This window comes from Danio rerio, chromosome 22 (genome assembly GCF_052040795.2).
Source record: "Danio rerio strain M-AB ecotype USA chromosome 22, GRCz13ab, whole genome shotgun sequence".
Taxonomy (NCBI): Eukaryota; Metazoa; Chordata; class Actinopteri; order Cypriniformes; family Danionidae; genus Danio; species Danio rerio.
In genome coordinates this window covers 33,577,465-33,592,457 of record NC_141042.1, presented here as the reverse complement: position 1 = coordinate 33,592,457, position 14,993 = coordinate 33,577,465, and positions in this window count along the sequence as shown.

Here is a 14,993-nt window from a genome sequence, read left to right as displayed (position 1 = left end):
TTTCAAAAAAAGTTTTAAATTTAGATGTCTCACTTAAACCACATATTTACAATGTTAGGCCTTAACATGCTGGTTGGTATTCAGCAAGATTTTTTTCTATATTTAATTGTTTTCCTTTAAAATTTATTTCACAGGGTTGAGAATACAGTGACAGGGTTGAAGACAATAACAGGGTTGAGGGACACTTTAATTTTAATTTTATTTAGTTGAATTAATTTGAAATTACATCTAAGAGTTAACCAAATCACTTATTTATTTTAGTAAAACGTTTAGCAAAGGCGTTAATCACACTGAGATGAAATTAAACTTTATTAAACCACACTACAGTCAAAGTTCAAAAAAGTAAACTGCTGCAGAAAACTGGACCATTAGTAACCTTTAAAAATGCTGATAAAGGCACGAGTTACCAAATATATTGCTGAACAGAACTTAGAGTAAACAGAAACAACAGGTAAATCATGTCTAAAACATTATTTCCTGGAACATAAATAAAAACTGCAGCAGAAAAAGTTTTTCTTAATAAAAATTGTTAAAGCAAATCCTTAATAATAATATAAATAAAAATAAATAAAATTATATAGCCAGATGGGCTTTTCTGAGCATTTCAGAAACTGCTGATCTACTGGGATTTTCACACACAACAATCTCTAGGGGAGAAAATAATATAGTGACTGGCAGTTCTGTGGGCGCAAATGCTTTGTTAATACCAGAGGTCAGACTGGTTCAAACTGATAAAAAGGCAACAGTAAATCAAATAACCACTCGTTACAACCGAGGTCTGCAGAAGAGCATCTCTGAAAGCACAACACGTCCAACCTTGAGGCAGATACTGTAGGCTACAACATCAAAAGTCCACCAGGGGATTCAACCAGGGATTCTTTAACCTTTTGATAGCTTAACCCTCTTTATCTATAATATTAATATGAATTATGCCCTTAATGACCCCCTCTCTAAAGTTTTGTAATTGTCACATGATATAGAGATAAACAAATGAACAATTTATATAATTTTTTTTTCTTTTTTTTACTTTACAAGTTCTAATTTTAATAGCTTTTCATTAACTCATGATGACACTCGTGACACATTCAATATAAAGTCTGCTGCTGATGCGGGTGCCATGTCTGGCATAAAATTGCGTCAAAGTTTAAGTGAAAAAACTGTTTCAAATATTATTTCAGAGACAAAAAAGTTTTAGTAAGTATATATTTACTGAAATGTTTTTCAAATTAAAATTCTTGATAAATTAGGTGAATATCTTAATCCTGTTACAAGTTTGCAACCTCAAAACAATGACGTGTAAAGGAGTTGAGTTTTAAAAACAAAATGACCTCTGCTCCTTGTGTGGTTTAAAAGAGAAGGCCCACATGGCAGCAATTAAACAAGAATATGTTATATTGTTTGGACATAAAATAAAAAAATAATAATCATATTTCATCTAAGTTTTACGTTACGGGTTTGAATTGTTAAGCTTGACCATACCCTTCCTAACTATAATTAACATTAAAAAATTTAAATAAATGAAAATATATATCTTGCCTTTTTTTGCACCATGCTGTTTAAGAGAGCTGCATGATGACACTTCCTGTCTGTGATGTCTTATAAGTGTGGAGTCTAAGTTGCTATACGTGGAGAATTGCTGGCGTGACGGGGTTGAGTTTATATTGAGGGACATAACTTTGCAGCCTGTTTATTTATATAAAAAAATCATATTTTTAATTTTATTTTTATTTATCACTAGAATTGCCCAGAGATGGGTTGCAGCTGGAAGGGCATCTGCTGCGTAAAAACGTGCTGGATAAGTTGGCGGTTCATTCCGCTGTGGCGACCCCAGATTAATAAAGGGACTAAGCTGACAAGAAAATGAATGAATGAATTTATCACAAGAAAAGAACAAATAAATAGTTGTAAAACTGAAAAAATTAGACATTGTGTGCATTTTACAATTTTTTTTCTACATGCAGTTTCAAAGAAGCGCCTCAGGGACATGACAAACAGTTTGGTTTGTGATAGAAATATTATATGTTTTTATGCTAGAAATGCTTTTAATGTACTTTTTTTTATTCATTATAATGTACAAAGTAAATCAATGAAAAAAAGTTCATTTTAATTTTGTAATGTAATTTTAATCTACGACCCCTTAAAAAAGTATGGGGGACTGAAATAATAACGAATGCACCAAGGCATAGCAGGCAAATGGACCAATCATTTTTTTAAATCATCTATTGTCAAGTAGACGGTGCAGTGGGTAGTGCTGTCGCCTCACATCAAGAAGGTCGTTGGTTCGAGCCTCGGCTGAACAAGTTGGCATTTCTGTGAGAAGTTTGCATATTCTCCCATTGTTTGTGTGGATTTCCTCTGGGTGCTCCAGTTTCCCTGACAAACTATAAGTGAATTGGGTAAGTGTATGGGCCCTATCATACACGCGGCGCAATAGTCTTTTGGTAGTTTCAGCTTGGCGCAAGAGTCGTTTTGAAGCGTTGCGCTACGCTGTTTGCACAGCAAATACATTAGCGCTCATATGTGCGCCCATAGGCGTTCTGGTCTAAAAAGGAAGGCGTTCTGAGGCGGACTGCTGGCGCGTTGCTATTTTGAGAAACTATAATAGATTTTTCATTAGACCAAAACTAACCAGGTCTAAACTCCGGCGCAGAGCTGCGCCTCGCTTACACACTGCTTAATACGCACAAGAGAGCAACAGGCAAATATCTTTACATATGAAAAAAATTAAATATTAAAGATATATATATGATATAATAAGAATAGATAAGATATTATAGGATATAATAAGAATAGATGAGATATAAATATAAAGGATCAAAATATTACAAAATATATTATTTTCTAGCTTACATAAATATGAAAAATCACTGCTTTTATGTCTTCTTCATCTCGGGAGGCTTTTTCAGTTCATTCATAACAATTTGCTTTTGTATAATGTTATTATTATTAGCATTATTATTTAATATATCCATATTTATATTTGTTTTATTAAAAACAAGCTTAGATTTGCCCACCTGTCAGGTTTAAGACCATATGGGGCATGGCAGGTGTATTTGGAAATAACTCAGTATTTTGACCACACTTGGTCATTATTGTTCATTTATTCGTTTGCTAGAAATTAGAACTGAATTTAGAAATAGTTTTGAAACAAATATTTTTCATCATCACCATCATATTCTTTTTTGTTTTCTTCTGCTGTTGCACATCTGCCTGAAGGTTTGACGTATTGTGTGTTCAGAGATGCTCTTCTGCAGAAACTCACTATAATAAAACAAGTCCCTAAACCTGACCCTAACTGGAAGTTATTACAATGATGTAAAAGCACAGAACCATGATTGCAGGCCTAAACTTAACAAACTATAAAATTGTCCCCTAAATTTGATTGTAAATTTTGATTGGAATGTTGTTCCAGGATCGACATACTGTAAATGTTAAAGGTGCAGTGGATGATTTTCTTCAGAAACATTTTTTGTTGTGTTTGTTGAAAGTCTCTTCCCATTCCTATAGTAATGATTAAAGTAAATGATTTAAATGTAATATGTATTTGTATACTCTGTGTAAGGCATAGGACTGAAAAATGTTGTCCAATTAAAAATAAACGGGCCAATGTGTAACTCGATTACGAAAGGTAACTCAAACTGTCAGTCAACATTTCCCTTTCTCTCTCTGTGTGTGTGTGTGTGTGTGTGTGTGTGTGTGTGTGTGTGTGTGTGTGTGTGTGTGTGTGTGTGTGTGTGTGTGTGCGTGTGCGTGTGTGTGTGTGTGTGTGTGTGTGTGTGTGTGTGTGTGTGTGTGTGTGTGTGTACGCGCGCGCGCGCAAGTGAAGCATGGCCACCTACAGCTGACAGAGAGTAATATCAGCTCAGCATCAATCTAAACTTCCTTCTGAAAGACCAGTGGCCTTGTCCCCATGAAAAAAGATTGTTTTTGAAAGGGGCATTGCCAAAACCTTTCTAAATCCAGAATCAACATCGGAGTTACGTCTGCACGCCGGAGGGAAATAACGTTACGCAGTGTTTTTCAGCCATTGAAAACGTCTGCACTTGGGAAACTCAGGTTTGCCTTGCAGGGCACACTGTATTAATATAAAAGGTACGATGTTGTCATCTAGTGGTCATCCCCCACCAAACACCATTGCTCATTTTATAGTTGGCATGAAGTTATTTTTATTTGGTCATTAACCTTTACCAGAATAAAACTAAAATTCTGATTTAGTCCATTATTACCATGTAAAATCTTGGGAATAAAAGTGATGCAGTGGCACAGTAGGTAGTGCTGTCATCTCAAAACAAGAAGGTTTGAGCCTCGGCTGGGTCAGTTGGCGTTTCTGTGTGGAGATTGCATTTTCTCCCTACGTTCACGTGGTTTCCTCCGGGTGCTCCGGTTTCCCCCTTAGTCCAAACATGCAGTACAGGTGAATTGGGTAGACTGAATTGTCTGTAGTGTGTGAGTGTGAATGAGTGTTTATGGATGTTAAATAACATGCTGAAAACATATGCTAAATAAGTTGGCGGTTCATTCCACTGTGGTGACCCCAGATTAAGTTTCCTAATCTTGTCTAACAACATGTACTGTCTGATCTTTAATATTAGTAAGTTTGTGTGAATTATTAGTTCTTTAAAATTAGTTATTAAATCCTTTTTTTCCCGGTGCATTTGTGTGGTTTTAGCTTCAGTGTTTGTTTAAACAATTTTTTTTCTTTTATTACTAGGATGTTTGCACAAGAGGTAATGTAAGCTGTGAAAACCCTAAACCTGTTCAACGGCACTTTTCAACACTGCATGAGCTCTGTTAAGAATGCTGATAACAAAGAATTACTAAAACAAAAGCTGAAACTTAATATATAAACACTAAATAGAAATGTGTTCAAAAATTAAAAAAAAAACTAAACTAAAGCTAACAAAACTATAAATACCAATAACTTTACAAATGCTAAACTATATTAACCTTGGTATTGGATTATGGAGTTACAAGTTAAGCACTGTAAAAAAGTGCTGTCCAATGTCCTGTGTTAAAGTTTTTATTTGTGTCTGAAAATGTCACGCTTTTCTTGAGAGACACATAATGCCACTCAAGTCCAGGCTCAGCAGAATTACATTAGTTTCTTTAGACTTAAAAGGCATATTCTTGACTTTCCTGAATTCACAGTTCCTCATAGATTATTTCAGTTTCAGGCAGTGAAAAGTTCTCAGCATTTAAAATCACTAGAGCTGGCTTAGTAAGAAAAGCAAAATACAATGCACTATAATACAAAGGGGTTAATCATCAAAAATGCCTTTAACAGACTACACAAGGGCTTTTTTATGTCTCATCAGCTTTAAAGAATTGAAGAAGACCATTAAATCTTTGTGGAAAAGCAAAAAAGTGTGTGGGTGGGTGGGGGGAGGGGGTTATTTAAAAAAATCTGCATTTATGAATGAAATAGTTTGCCATAGTCACAATATTGTTAACCAAAAATTCCAGCTCAGAATTTTGACAAATGGATAAATATTTTACAGTTTTAAAATCAAAATCAGGTATTACATATTTTAATCTTAACCAAACAGTAATGTCATCCCATAGCTTTTTTTGAAAATTTGCATAAATAAAACAAATGTTCCAATAACTCTATGTCTGCTTCACAAAAGGTACAAACGTTACAATCCAAATTCAATCTATGTCTGAGGAACTCATTACAAGGATAAATATCGTTAATAATTTTAAACTGAACTTCTTTTGCCTTTGGTAGAAGTGGAAAAGAGAGAAATCTTGTTCGAATTCGAACCACCTTGTCTTCCGGAAAATCTAAAACAAGGGGTCTTTTCTTAACTTTAGAAGGGAAAAGCTGTGTATTTACTAACCTTCTTAAGGTCTTATTATTACAGCTCTGCCCAGTAAAATTAATACCAGCAATAATAAGATTGGCCATATTTGGTATCACAGAAGAATAACCCAATTCCCCTTTTTATTAGCTGAACCAAACCACCAGAAATAGCTTTCAACAAAGACAAATACAATTTCTGAGTACAAATAAAATGGTATTTTTTACAAAAATCATCATAGTTGAGGAAGTTTCCAACCCCATCCAAAATTTGTATAATAGACCAAACACCTTTGTCCATCCACTCTTGAAAAAACACAGATTTCCTCTTAATAAGTATTTACTTATTATTCCACAAAGAACAACTATGTGGCGAAAAATTATGTTTGTATATTAACTTCCAGTACAGCAATACCTGACTATGAAAAGATGACAATTTACACTTTACCTTTGATGGCTCAAAATCGCATCTTAAAAGAAAGTCTATGCCCCCAAAGAAATCAAAAATTTTAGAAGAAAACCTAAACCAGAAAGAATGTTTATGTCGAAGGAAGGTTTGAAGCCACTTCAGCTTAAGGGTACCATTCATAACATCAAAATCAATTACATTCAATCCACCCTCATTGATTGGTTTCACTACATCTGATTTTCTTAGATAATTATGCTTATTTTTCCATTAAAATTTATATTGCATTTGATTCAGATTTTTTTATGTACCTATCAGAAATACTTAAAGAAAAAGCTGGGTAAATCATCCTGGAAAGTGCTTCTGACTTTTGTAAAACCCCATTAGCCAGAGCTAACTGTGCTAAATATAAGCCAAAAGTGGCCCACATTTGTTTTAGTAAAACTGGGCCACATCTGCCATATTTTCACTGGGCCACATAAGGCTGATAGCTGCATTAGCTAGCGCTAACTGTGCCAAATATTTGCCAAAAGTGGCTCACATATGTCTTAAGGTAACTGGGCCACATTTGCACTTACAGTACACTTGTGAGCCACTTTAGGTTTAGACCCAGATTACCCTTAAATGACTATGCCTCAATTTTGCTCATATTCAGATTCAATTTTGCCATAAGTGCCAAATCTTCGCCTTAAATGGCCCATATATGAATTACAATCTTTGCACCCCCTTTGGCATTGTACAGGTGGGCCACTTCAGGCTTACATTCATTTTGTCTGTACCGAAGGACAACCACTAGTGCAGGCATAACTGCTTAAAGTGGCCCACATTCATTGCTATCTGGGATTAGTTTAACGCAATCACATGACGTGTTTTCCCAGGTCATTGTACACCAAGCTTGAACTTTCCAATGCAGCGAAATGTGAAACTTTTAGCACGAGCTTGCATTTCCAATATGCTGCATTTGCTTGCATATGAATAGAAATCTATGATGCGAAAAGTGCAATATATATATATACTCTATTAAGTCTCTATTAAGTCTCAATGCATAGAAAACCTGAATTAGTGGAAGGGTGAAGGCACAAAAAAGCATTTAGATTATTTTTAATTCTTGCCTACAATAATCTGTACAAAATGAAAGTAAATTGTAAAGTATTACAATTGTAAATAATTGAGTATAAGCTTATTTACTAGCAGTAAAGCACTAAAACAAAAAATGTTACTGATCAGCATTCTTAGAACTTTTAGCATTACACATCTGGGCAGAATCAGGCCAAGCAGTCTCCTCTCAGTTTAACAAAAATGTATTATATGATTTTAAGGTTATACAGCATGTGAGAAGAGTATTCAGAAGAACAAAGGCAATTATATACATATTGCTGTAACTGTATATCTGAAGCTTTATATATATATATATATATATATATATATATATATATATATATATATATATATATATATATATATATATATATATATATATATATTGTTTCTATATTTTCATTCCTTCACTCCCAACTGCCTCACAGTTTTGCTGATTGCTGGTCCTATAGATGAGGGTGCTTTACTTCTCTTGCTGCCAGAGTGTTGAGTTTCTCACACTGAGTGTAGCTCTCTTGTTGGCCTATGCATGGTCTGGAGGTATCCTGACTTTTTGCCTGCCCTGTTGGAAATTGACCGTCTGATTTTTCTTTGCACTGAGCCTGCCTTGTCAGTCCTGTACCAAAGACTTTCTTTAATTCAACTGGATTCAGCCTATCGCTGATTTGACTTTTCATGCGTGCTGTTATTTATTTATTTTTTGTTGGATTTTTGTCTTATTGCCTTTGGGCCATGGCTCTGATTATTTTTCAGAAACCCAAGACATGCTCTGGATCTCAACGAGTTGCTGAGTGTCTTTCCTTTGCAAATTTGATAAGTTTTTAAACTGAACTCCTCTACTTTTGGGTCATTTTATACAGAGACTCGTGACAGATTGAGCAATAGACGTGATTGTGAATTTGCTCAAGTTCAGCTGATCTCACCAGCCAGCTTTCCTTATGGTCATCCACTTCTTCAAATTTGTCTTGCTTTCTGTTTTCCTTCCTCCTGTTGGCAACTGAGTATTAACATGTGCATATTTGTTTGTTAATGAATTATTATTATTATTATTATTATTATTTAATATTAATTATATTATGTGTTTGTGTTTTCTGAATGAGATCATGGCTTGACCTGCGCAATATATTGCAAAAGTTGTTAAAGAAATTGCAATTTTTTGTGAAAACAGGTGAATTGTGTTTATAGTTTGAGAAATGTACCAATCAGTTTAGTTAGCAATCAAGCAATACTGTAATCTGGCCCTAGCCACAGACACAAGTCAGGAAGGATCCATGCCTAAAATCCCATATCCTCTTCTCTATTTTGATAGTTTCATAATAAATGCATGGAGTCACTGCAATGTGATTTGATTGTGTTCAGGCTGATGAGAGATTTGTGTTAAACAGTTGCATAGATACAAAGTGGCTAGTGAGCATATGTATTGTATTAGTGTTCACAAATGGGCCATAGACCTTTAATAATTCTTATATTTAAACAATAGATGGGCATAGATTTATTTTTTTTAATCAAGATTAATCTCACTGTAATCTAGGGCTGGACGATATTGCAAAATTTTATATCACAATATATTTCTTGATTTTGGTCTATACGATATAATTCCGATATCGATATGGACAAATTTAAAAAGCTAGGAAAAAACTGTCAAGAACGCACACAATAGATGTCTGTACCTACAAATCTTTGCAAACTGAATTAACAAAGTCTATAATAACTCCAGGCTTTTTAACTTTTTAAAACAATTTTTTTATAAAAAAGTAAAAAAGAAAATCATGTTCACTTTTTATTTGTATTTAGCTTTTACAAACAGATGAGTATATTCATAGTTCTGGTTGCATTACATATTGAATGTCCTTTAAGGGTCATATCTGTCTATATTTGTGTATAATTACCTAATTAAATTAAAAGGTGTAACATACAATTGTTCTTATATATTTTATATAGTCTATTTATGTAGACTAATATTTTATATTATTTTATATAACACACTTTTATTATTTAACAGATTTAATATCTCTATTAATCACATTCTTTCTATTTCATCAGCTTTGCAATAACCAGATTCCTGATAAATATGTTTGAGAATTTTATTTTAATAAGTTTGCTCGAGTGCTGATCTCAAGTTTATGTACATTATGTATGTGGGTGTATGCATGCAACAAGTTTTTAAGTATATGCACAAGTTTTACACATGTTTGAACATAGGTTTTTATGCGAGTAATTTATAGGTGTATAAGCAAAGTTTGATTTAAATCCTGTTCCATAGGTGCCCAGAGAATAATTTATTCGTACCCAAATCAGTATGTCTAGCAGTACTTCGCTGGGCAAATGTCTCCAAATTGGAAGCCCATCTGGGGGTAAGGGGCACCCCAACCATGATTCGTCAATGTTTCTGGTGGCCTTCTATGGCCTGCGATACCCGCGCTCACGTCTTGTTGTGCCCAGTTTGTGCTCAATCTAAGACTAGTAACTGCCCTGTCACCTTGCAGCACTTGGACAGGGTGGAAAGTCAGCGACTTATTTTGCCATTAAATTCCGTACACTGGCAGCAACCTGTGAGTGGAACGAACCAGCCCTTACTGCCCATTTTTTGGATGCTTTTTTCACATGAACTCCCTTCCAGTCTGGATTCTCTGATTGGAAGGGCTTTTTATTTGGATAAATGCTTGGAGTTGCGTAGCCGCTTCAGAGGTCCTCCTGAAGAGAAGATCGTGTCTTAACTTCCTCCATCAGCTTTCTCCCGCCCTCCCACTGGAACCCATGGAGCTGGGTGGTCTTCACATCTCTGATGCTGAGCGTCAACGCTGCTTGATTTACAAACTTTACATGTACTGTGGGGCCGTGACACTTTGTCTCCAAATGCCCGGTAAAAGAGCAAGCTCATCAGTAGACCGGGGAGTTCTGGCGAGTGCAATTTCCTTATCCCTCACTCCTTACCACTCTTCCTGCAGTCCTGTGGCATGGTAGCGCCTCTATTTCTTGTGAGGCGTTCAACGATTCAGGAGCTGAAGGAAATTTTATGGATGAAGCTTGGGCATTAGATCATGGTATTCCCTTCATCAAAATTGACAATCCACCTCCAGTTTATGCTCTTAATGAACATCTCTTGCACCAGGTTTGACGTATTCCCATGCCTGCGAGTCTCACCATCTCTGGAAATCATCAAGAGACAATAAGATTCTACTTATTTAAATCAGTCCTTTCCCCATTTATACTCGGCCATCCCTGGCTTTCCAAATATAATCTTTATATTATCCTTGGTTACTATAAGAGCGTGTGTGTCGAGCGCGGGCGGTTTCGGGTCCCCCGTCGCGGTTGTTTTACTCTCGAGGTGTGTCCATTTGAATTTAATCAGCTAGTGCTCTGGGTGTTCAGCTGAATTCAATCAGCTAGTGCTCTGGGGTGTATATAAGCAACTAGTGTCATCGCTGCAGCGGTCGCGGCAGCCTCGTGTGAAGACCGCCTCGTGTGAAGACCGACGAGTGTAAAGACCATCGACTCTACCATCGCCATCAACTCTACCTGCACGACTCTACCAAGCAAAGACACAGACAAAGCACTTGAGTACTTCACTTTCTTATTTTACTTCATCTTTACACTTATTATTGTTTTCATTGCACTTTTATTATGTGTTTACTAATTCCTGTTGTTACTAACACTCGCAAAGCACGGGAGGTACGCTGCAGGCGTAATCCTCACAACCTTTGTTCAATACATGTATCTGCTATTTCACAACTCTCTCTTTCCGTGGGCTTCTGGAATTGTCAATCAGCTATTAACAAGGCAGATTTTATTACCTCCATAGCTACACATTCTGACTATAATCTCATGGCTCTAACGGAGACCTGGTTGAGGCCGGAGGACACTGCTACACATGCAGCTCTTTCTGCTAATTTCTTTTTCCCACACTCCTCGTCAGACAGGGAGAGGGGGTGGGACTGGACTACTGATTTCCAAAGAATGGAAATTCACTCAGAGACCGTCCCTGCCAACAATCAGCTGCTTTGAATTCAATGCAGTCTCCATTATCCACCCCTTCTACATAAATGTGGTTGTCATCTACCGCCCACCGGGTACAATAGTTTACTTCTTAGATGAACTGGATGTTCTTCTCTCATCTTTTTCTAATTATGACACTCCCTTGTTGGTGCTAGGTGACTTTAACATTCACATTGAAAGACCGCAAGCTGCTGACTTCCAGACTCTGCTTGCCTCTTTTGACCTCAAAAGAGTACCTACTTCTGCTACTCACAAATCAGGTAATCATCTAGACCTTATTTACACACGACATTGCTTCGCTGATCAAAAACTAGTAACTCCACTACAAATATCGGATCATTTCCTTCTGCCCCTAAACATCCACGTTACTCCTGAGCCGCCACACACTCCAACACTGGTTGCCTTTCGCAGAAACCTACGCTCTCTCTCACCCAATAGACTATCCACAATTGTTTTCAGACTCTCTTCCTCCATCTTGCAAACTTTCTGCACTTGATATGAACAGTGCCACTGATACACTCTGCTCCACACTAGCATCATGTCTAGACAGACTATGTCCTCTTACATCCAGGCCAGCCCGTGCCAGTCCTCCTGCACCCTGGCTCTCTGATGTTCTCCATGATCATCGCTCAAAACTTCGGAGAGAATTTGGCGGAAAACTAAAAATCCTGAACAGCTCTTAACATACCAAACTCTTCAGTCTTCTTTCTCGGCTGAGGTTACTTCTGCAAAGCAGACATATTTCCGTCAGAAAATCAACAATGCCACTAATCCTCGCCTACTTTTTAAAACATTTTCCTCCCTCCTCTATCCTTCTCCTCCACCCGCATTCTCCACACTTACTACTGATGACTTTGCTACATTCTTTTGCACCAAAACTGCAAAAATCAGTGCTCAATTTGCTGCACCTACAACAAACACGCAAGATACACCACCAACACCACACACACTCACCTCTTTTTCTCAGCTCTCTGAGTCTGAGGTGTCCAAACTCGTGCTGTCTAGTCATGCAACCACCTGTCCACTTGATCCTATTCACTCTCATCTCTTGCAAGCCATCTCTCCTGCAGTCATACCAACACTGACTCACATAATTAACACATCTCTTGACTCTGGTTTATTCCCCACTTCATTTGAGCAGGCTAGGGTAACCCCACTGCTAAAGAAACTCAACCTGGGTCAAACGCTACTTGAAAACTACAGACCGGTATCCCTGCTTCCATTCATGGCCAAGATTCTGAAGAAAGTAGTGTTCAATCAAGTCCTGGACTTCCTTACTCAAAACAACCTCATGGACAACAAGCAATCTGGCTTTAAGAAAGGCCATTCAACTGAGACTGCCCTGCTCTCGGTCGTGGAGGATCTCAGACTGGCTAAAGCAGACTCTAAATCATCAGTACTCATCTTGCCGGATTTTTCAGCTGCTTTTGACACTGTAAACCACCAGATCCTGGTATCTACGCTTGAGTCACTGGGCGTTGCGGGCACTTTTATACAATGGTTCAGATCTTACCTCTCTGACAGGTCATTCAGGGTGTCTTGGAGGGGAGAGGTGTCCAACCTACAGCATCTAAACACTGCGGTACCTCAAGGCTCTGTTCTTGGGCCACTTCTTTTTTTTTCACTTCCTAAAAGACATTATAATCTGAACGGCATCTGCACTTATGTTGGTCTGTTTTTATTGTTCCAGAGGTTTCCATAATCCTGGACCAGGCCATATTTTGAGCAGCTGCCGTGGTGGTCATGGAGAAGTGAAGAGCAAAAGACTGATTCCTGTAAGACCCCAGTAACAGACGAGTCTTTGCATTGATCCTGAAGGGCCAACCAGTGACCTCTCCCCCCATGCAGCTTCTCCATGATGGACGTCCAGCTTTCTCCAGCCTCCGGCGCCTAGACTGCAGCTCTGCCCAAGAAGTTTGGTCATAAGAGAAATGGTTGTGCCCAGCTGAGACTGGTTTCCCTCTGGGTTTTTTTCCTTCACCTTTGCCAATTAGTGAAGTTTGTTCCTTGCCGCTGTCACCACTGGCTTGCATGGTTTGGAACTTGTGGAGCTGCGCATCAATAGATTTGCTCTTCAGTGTTTGGACTCTCAGCAGTGAAAATTAAACCACACTGAACTAAACTGAACTTAAACTCTGAAAACTGAACTGATACAGTTTCAATTTACTATAATCTTATATGTTAAGCTGCTTTGACACAATCTACATCGTAAACGCGCTATACAAATAAAGAAAAATTGACAATGCTAACAAACTACCTGCTACAATTAAGTCAGGGTGATGTTTTCCAGCCATGTCACAGTTTATAAAGCAAAATGCACCAATACAAAAATTTCCAATTGTTGATTTTAATATTTTATTGGTTAAACATGTTGTGTCTCTGTTTAAAGGTAGCGTTTTCCTTTGGCAGCAGTGTTTGCATATTCAATTTTAGAGTGACACAATATTTAAATGAGGCCGTCACAGTGGCGCAGTGGGTAGCATGAGCTCACAGCAAGAAGGTCGCTGATTAGAGCCCCGACTGGGTCAGCTGGCGTTTCTGTGTGGAGTTTGCATGTTCTCCCTATGTTTACATGGGTTTCCTCCGGTTGTGTTGGGTTCCCCCACGAGTCCAAACACATGTGGTACAAGTGAATTGAATAAACTAATTTGGCAGCAATGTATGTGTGTAAGCGCAAGAGTGTATGGGTGTTTTGTAAAACATATGCTGGATAAGTTGGCTGTTCATTCCGCTGTGGCGATCCCTGATTAATAAGGGCACTAGGCCAAAAAGAGAATTAATAAATGAACAATACTCACATGTAGTATGACTAGTGATGGGAAGTTCGGATCATTTTACTGACTCAGATCTTTGAGTCTCGTTCATCGAGATCAGTGTTGTGCAAGTTACTTCCAAACTGTAATACATTACAGATTACTTATTACTGTTATTTAAATGTAATCCCTTACCTTACAATATTACTGTCTCAGAATTGTAATATGTTACATTACTCTTATATTACTTTTTAGTTACTTTTATCAAAATAACTACAGAATTAGAACTTAACATTATAAAATTCTATAATGTTCTATAATGAGCATTTTACATCCAGTAGAAAGTAATTTGATGTATCAGAATGACTGTGACCTCTCCAGGCTACTAACAATATAGTATGTAATTGGAAATGTGAAGGCTCAAGACAATGCAAGAAAGGATGACAGCCAGAATCACAAATGATCTGTTAAAAGCATAGTAGAGGTAAAGTGATTACCTGGCAATATCTGTGAATGGCTTGGCTATATTCATATTAGACACAACAGGCCGATATGTAAACTCCAATGCCATGACAAAATGCAGATTTTGTTTCGTTTCTTATTGTTGCCATTATTGTAATTACTTTACATTCAGTCGTTTACAACACATACTGTACCTCTTCTTCTCTTCTTAACGAGCTGCGGGTGATGCCGTCAGCCCCTCCCCCACCTCAAAGCACTGACAGGTGGCCCAGTCCTCATACAGCAGTTTCTCTCCCACCTGCAGCCTGATGGCAGATCAGCCCTTTGCAAATGATTTAGCACCGGCGGCGTTGTGAAGGTATTTCCCGTGTACAGTAAAATCGATCTGCTTCTCCTTTATTGTAACAACTTAATTTGACAGTTTATTATTTTTCTTGTTCAAAATCACATTTATCTTGGTGACAAATTCAGAACTTGC